Raw genomic sequence first — 6,604 nt, forward strand, 5'->3', positions numbered from 1 at the left:
ACCTCCATAGATGTGGGCACAGGAGGGCCTCAACCCCAGATCTGAAACCCCAGGTCTGAGTGAACCCAAGGCGAGCAACAGCTGGGGCTCAGGGAGCAAGAAAGGACGGAGCAGTCACACTCCTCCTCCCGAGGCAGGCACAGGGCCCCGGGGTAGGAGGTCGTGTTTGCTTTGGTCCTGGAGGCCCTGAGCTCCTCGGACTTCTGACTGTGTCCTTGATTCTTCCCACCAGGCCTTCCGGGACCTCAGCTGTGGGACAATGAGGCTCCTCAATATCTTCCTCACTGCTCTCTCGATCCTCTTCCAGGTACTGCCCGGTAAATACCTGCCACAATGACCTTTCTTATCATTCCTTGGTTTTTCCTTCCCTAAGTCAACCATCATCAGAAAGTAAAGCGTGACAGAGCTACTAGTAGGTCACTTCCACACCCAAAATTAGGCACTGAGTGATTAGAGAATTCTTTCCAAAGCATGTAGTTGTGTCTTCATAACTTTAAATGTCTTGTTGGTGGTAACTTTCTCCCTCCTCTCCTTTTCCTGGAATGAGCTGGATGATTTGTGAACTAAGTCAGTTAAATCACTTGGTTGGTATAATCCAGTATGGAGACAAAGTTCCTTTATTCAGGCCCAGACTGGAGACCTCTTGCCACACGTCACAGTTTGACCTTGAGTTCCACTGGACAAGGCCTCCATCTGACGAGCCTGTGAGAGCTGGGTGGGTTTTGCATGATGGGGAGGGGGGGTGACTGGTGAGGCACACGGGGCAGTGATTACTGACCCTGCAGTTAACACCCGGGTGTTCCTGTGGCAGGAAGGAGAGAGATATATATACATATGTATATATATATTTTGGCTGCGCTGGGTCTTTGTTGCTGCGCGGGCTTTTCCCTAGTTTTGGAGAGCGCAGGCTACTCTCCAGTGGCAGGACACAGGTTTCTCATCGCAGGGGCTTCTCACTGTGGAGCCCGGGCTCCGGAGCACAGGCTCACGGTGGTGTCTCAGGGGCTTAGTTGCTCCCACACGTGGGATCTTCTCGAACCAGGTTCATCAGCAACACTGACATCTTACGTCAGAGCAGAGGGTGAGGGATACGAGGGGGATGTTTGCTATTGGTGTTCAGCTGGGAAAGAAGGGGATCCCAGTCAGATGGTGAGACCCCAGATTTCCTCATGGGACTTCCACGAGGCTTCGTATAAATGTCTTTTCCTTTTCCAGACAGCACTAGGGCGCTCAGTTTTGAAAGACCCTGCTATCTTCGGGGTGGAATCTGCCTGAAGCGAGGGACGCTGAGCTGTGAGCCCTTCAGAGGACCTTGCCGGGCATTCACCGTTTGCTGCAAAATAAAGCCGAGCTGATGGAGGCAGCCCAGCTGAGGAACCCCGCGAGAGACCCAGAGCAAGTCTCCTCTTGTGCAAATAAAAGCAGACAGTTCTCACATCTACATAATCGAATGTTTTATCATTAGGACTGATCAAAGTTGTTTTCAGGGTAGGCAGGGTAGGCAATGGGAGGGAGACAGTTATAAGAATTAAATTTATATTATGATTTAAATGTTGCAAAGTGTTTTCATTCACAGAGCAAATGTGACCCTTTGGCCCGAGGCTGGAGTCCTGAGAGAGGTGCGATCATTCAGTGTCTTCCTTGTTCACTTGTCTTGTCCAAGGCGTGGCCCCTGCTGTAGTTTGCTGAGTAGACCGCCTCTCCATACAGGTGTCACTCTCCTCCCTCTGGGGAGGGAGCAGGCCTTGACAGGACCACAGCTTTCTGCAGTTTACAGAGCAGGTTTAGGGCGGGAGGACAGAGACAGGATGCAAGGTGCCCAGGAAGCAGGGGACAAAGAGGAAGGACAAGAGACATGAGCGTTTTTCCAAAACCTGAGCAATCTCACGGGAAAGAAAGAGTGTGACTGGCATTGCGGTGAGGTGACGAGGACCAGTTCTATAACTGGGTCCCAATCAGTGATGAGAGCTTCCCTGGTGGCTCAGATGGTAAAGAATCTGCCTGCTATGCAGGAGACCCAGGTTTCATCTCTGGGCTGGACAGAACCGCTGGAGGAGGAGACAGCAATCCACTCTAGTATTCTTGCCTAGGAAATCCCATGGACAGAGGAGCCTGGTAGGCTACAGTTCATGGCCTCGGGAAGAGTCAAACACCACTGAGTAACTAATACTTTAATTTGACTTTCAATCATGAATAATTAAAGAAAATTCAGAATAGGTTTGCAGATGAACAATCAGTGTACTGTTTCTGGCTTCTTTGTTTTACCTCAGGGTTTTTTTTTTTTTTAATTCCTCAGCCAAAGTCACATATTTCAAGCCTCAGCATCATCATAAATTATAATAACTGGTAATGAAAGTCACTGCATTGTTCTTTATAAAAATTATCCTGCTTATTCTTGCAAGTTTTCCCTTTACAGGGAATTTTAAAATCAGCTTGGTCAATATAAAAATATTTTTAAATCCTAATTTCTAGATTATCACTAGTGTATGAAAAGTCGTGAGCCAATTTATCATTCTTTTAAAATGTATAATAATTTTCACTTGATTCTAATACTTAATCCTTGAGGAAGGAGACCAGTAGAACATCCTGCAGTAATAAAGAAGTCAGTATCTAGAGTCAGATTCCTGATTCCAACTTTAATTTCACCACATACAAACTCGAACACCACACTGAATATCTCTAGTCTTATTTTTTCCTCATGGATACCATTAGGGATGATATTAGTATTGGTGTAAGGTAAGACTAGTTTACTTCTAGTTGTAGGAAGGCCATCATAATTACCTTCAATACGCTTCACTTGGTGGGTTCTGATTAATTGCATAAATGTAGGATTAGTAATCAGCCATCATCTTGAGATGAGAAGGAAAATACAAGAATTCTTGAGTCAGTCACTCTGAAGACATTTGTTACAGAAAAATGCTTCATTCAGAATAAGGAGGATCATTTCTTATGAGAAGCCCAAGATTTTCTGGGTGAGAAAAAACTGAAATCTCACCCCCAGCTGCTGAGACTTAAGTTAGGGACCGCTCAGCCAAAGCCCGGGGACAGAGGAGAGAAACAGCAGGTTAAGGAAAGCCAGGAGGAGGGTGCCTGGAGGTCTGTTAGCATCACTGACGCCATCTTGGGCTCGTGCAGCTCCTGCCGTCCTGCTGACCCTGCCCGGAACTGGCTTGTGCGGTGAATCACGTCTCTGTCATCAGGGTCTTGTAGTTAATAGATATTGTTTAATAACCATTAGGACCAGGCAGCCTCTATGCTCTGTTAGTCCCCAAACAATAAGGAAAACCTTCCCTGATGTAGTCCCGTGTGACTAGTTACCCTTTCACAAATCTTAGGAAAATAGATTCCTATTTCCAACCCCCCAGCCACATACACCAGGTTAGCAACAAAATAGCCCCAGTGGCTCCTCAGAGGGAGGAGTGAGCTGTGAAAGCTTTGGAGCTCTACTCTGTGAGTAAGTAAGGTGCTCCCCCAACCTTGGTAAAAAACGGACTTATTGATTATACCTAGCGGCCTCCTCATTTTTTGGTCTCAAGATGCCATCTCAGTTTGGTGAGCTGTTTTCATTCCTTCTGTCCTTCATCAGGGACACTAAGCCCCTGTCCCAAACTTGTTTTGATTCAGGCTTTGGCTAAGGAGCAAAGCCCTTCGACTTTCACTTACCCTGGAACTATGCTGTGTTTTATAGCACAAGAGTCAAGAACATGAGGCTTTATTGGTCATTAGACATCACCATGGCCTGGACAGGGCCCTGAGTCAGAAGGGTCATTCCTAGAGCACAGATAAAGCCCATTGTCAGACTCAGGGGGACCATCTTCTGTACAAACTGAGCCAAGTGACATGCTAGAATAGATCTCAGACACCTCTCAGCCCTCTGAAGGGAGGTGAGTCCTAAACCGTGCGATAGTTTTCCTTCTCGAAGTCCCATTCAGTTAAGCGCAAGAGTGACTATCAGAAAAATAAAAGATTGTATCTTGACTGTACTTGTGCCTGAGTTGAAGTAGTGGATGGTACTAACTCCATGAACGCAAATGGGAAAAACGTCATCTAAACTATTCACAGTTTCCCATAGATTAAGTGCTCCATCAATTTTAATCATTCTTTTAGATTTTTATTTTCTTGAGGTAGACCATTTTTAAATCTTTATTGAATTTGTTACACTATTGCTTCTGTTTTATGTTTTGTCTTTCTGACCACAAGGCATGTGGGATCTTGGCTCCCCAATCAAGGTTTGAGCCCATATCACCTGCACTGGAAGGCCAAGTCTTAGCCACTGGACTGCCAGGGACATCCCATCTATTCATTCTTATTTTTACTGTCATCATCGTTGTTCTTTTCCGGTCCTGCACCCATTAAGAGCTAACAAAAGAAACCCCTCCAGCTTTGCCTGGAACATTGTTAGTCATTGCTCCTGTTTATGTCACGGGCTTTCGAAGTCCAGCAAATATTTCAGTTAGTACTCAGATCAGAATTGAAGACTCTCTTCCACATGCAGTTGCCCTGATTGGACCTATAGTAGCTCTGGGTCGCTTTTTATTCAACCCACTGAAGTGCTGTTTGTTTTCTCCTTTCCAGGAACTTGTGAGGAGTCTCTTCTGAATCAGCCTTGAAGCTGTCTTACCTCCTCATCTTTGTTGTCTTCTTTTCTCAACTGATACTGGGTAAATGGTCTCTGGCATTTCCCTGTCATGTCTGAGTTCAATTTCCTTTCTCCAACCTGCTCCACTTTCAGAAAGATACCCTGCTGTCCCCAAAGCAGCTCAGGGATGCTAATCTGGGAACAGCAGAAAAGGGAAGGTTACCAACTGGCTTTGCAGAAGGCCATCTGCCCTGGAGGCATAGAGAAGAAACCCTGAAATCAATGGGAAAGAATGGAAACAAACCACCATCTGCTTTCTTTAAAGTCTAATATGATGACATAGTCATATCATACATAGTCTCCTTTTTTAAACCTTCCACCTACTGACATATGTCTGAGCTGATAGCAGTGCCTAAAGTTTACCATTTGCCTCATTCCAGAGGCATTTTGTTCCTGGCTGCAGAGCAAGAAAAAAGAGGAAGCTTAGAGGTATTTTTTAGAAGGAGATAATTCATATAGGTAGAACCACAGCATTTTGGGAAAAAACACAGATGTATATTCTGCCCCATATCTTGAGCAAGGGGTGGCAGGGATGAGAAAAGAAGGGGAGGTGGGGGTCTGACCCCTGTGTGATCGCTCCTCGCATCACAGAAGTGCTGACTGTCACGGGACAGCTCAGAGGGCAGTAAGATCACTTGGGTGTGCGGGAGCAGAGTGGCTGAGAGGGGCTGGAGGGTCCCTGAGAGCCAGCACCTTGCCCCCTGCAGGGAGTCTTATCTTTTGCCGCCATGTTGTGCTCGGTGCCCACCGCCCTTCGTCCTCTGTCTCCCCTGACTCACTTCCTCCAATCATCACATCACACCATGTGGTCGCTCAGTCATGTCCGACTCTTTGTGACCCCATGATCTGGCCAGGCTCCTCTGTCCATGGGATTCTCCAGGCAAGAATAATGGAGCGGGTAGCCATGCCCTCCTCCATGGGATCTTCCTGACGCACGGATATATCCCAAATCTCCCACATTGCAGGCAGATTCTGGACCATCTGAGCCGCCTAATGTAAATACACTCATCTGAGCAATCATTCCTTTCCTAGGTCTCACTGCTCAGGGCTCCTCGTGCTTCCCAGGGTGTTAGCTCACAAAAACCTGATAGATACTGAGCTAAGCGAGCAGGGGCTGGGTGGATACAGTAGCTCCCCAGATGCCCACCCCCAGACCCCGTCCTCCGTCTGCTTCTGGTCCACAAGCCGCTCTCTGCTGTGGGCCCACTGGGCACAGTCGTCGCTTCTGTGGCCTCACTCAGGTGAGTGACCCCAGGTCAGTTTCCTCACTGGGCTAATTTTCAATCAGAGAGAAGGGGACTGGGCCTTCGGGAAGAATGAAGAGAGAGCCACAGAACTGCTTGTGGGAGATTCTCGGCGCAGCGCTAGGACATCCGTGGGTCCCAGCGATGGGCGGTCCAGGGGTCAGAGCTCCTGGGTCACAGCTGCTGTGATGAAGCCCAGGGTGGCGTGGGCGGGCATCAGGACAGCCTCCATGATGTGGCACAGGGCTGGGGGTGCAAGGACCTGTGATGAGCAAGCTCTCTGCTAGAGACTGAGTGCTAGCACCTTCTCTCCAGCCTGTGGGAAAATGGGCAGTTCAAGAAAGTGGAAACAAGGTTGACGTCCCTGAGTGGGCAGAGCAGGGAGTGTGAGCCTGCCGCCAGCCCTGGCATTGACCCCACAGGGCGTTGACCCCTCAACAAGCTGAGGCCAATGAGAGCCAGCCCTCTGACCACTCAATCTGGGTTCCCAAGTTGGTGATCTCTACTAATGACTCAGAGTGGACATGCTGGACTTAGAGGGTCCTTTGGGGGCCCTTGCTTATCTCCCCAGGAGAAGGCAATGGCACCCCACTCCAGTACTCTTGCCTGGAAGATCCCATGGACAGAGGAGCCTGGTAGGCTGCAGTCCATGGGGTCGCTGGGAGTCGGACACAACTGAGCAACTTCACTTTCACTTTTTACTTTCATGCATTGGAGAAGG

At 48.1% G+C, this 6,604-nt stretch overlaps 1 long non-coding RNA gene across 1 annotated transcript; it reads left to right on the plus strand.

Annotated features, from left to right (window-relative positions):
• The first annotated feature begins 7 nt into the window (after positions 1-7).
• LOC120859576 lies at positions 8-1,551 on the plus strand. Its single transcript, XR_005720112.1, has 2 exons — positions 8-307; positions 1,216-1,551. It is a non-coding gene; the product is annotated as an uncharacterized LOC120859576 (long non-coding RNA).
• Positions 1,552-6,604: the final 5,053 nt, after the last annotated feature.

Source organism: Oryx dammah, unplaced genomic scaffold (genome assembly GCF_014754425.2).
Source record: "Oryx dammah isolate SB20612 unplaced genomic scaffold, SCBI_Odam_1.1 HiC_scaffold_1688, whole genome shotgun sequence".
Classification (NCBI taxonomy): Eukaryota; Metazoa; Chordata; class Mammalia; order Artiodactyla; family Bovidae; genus Oryx; species Oryx dammah.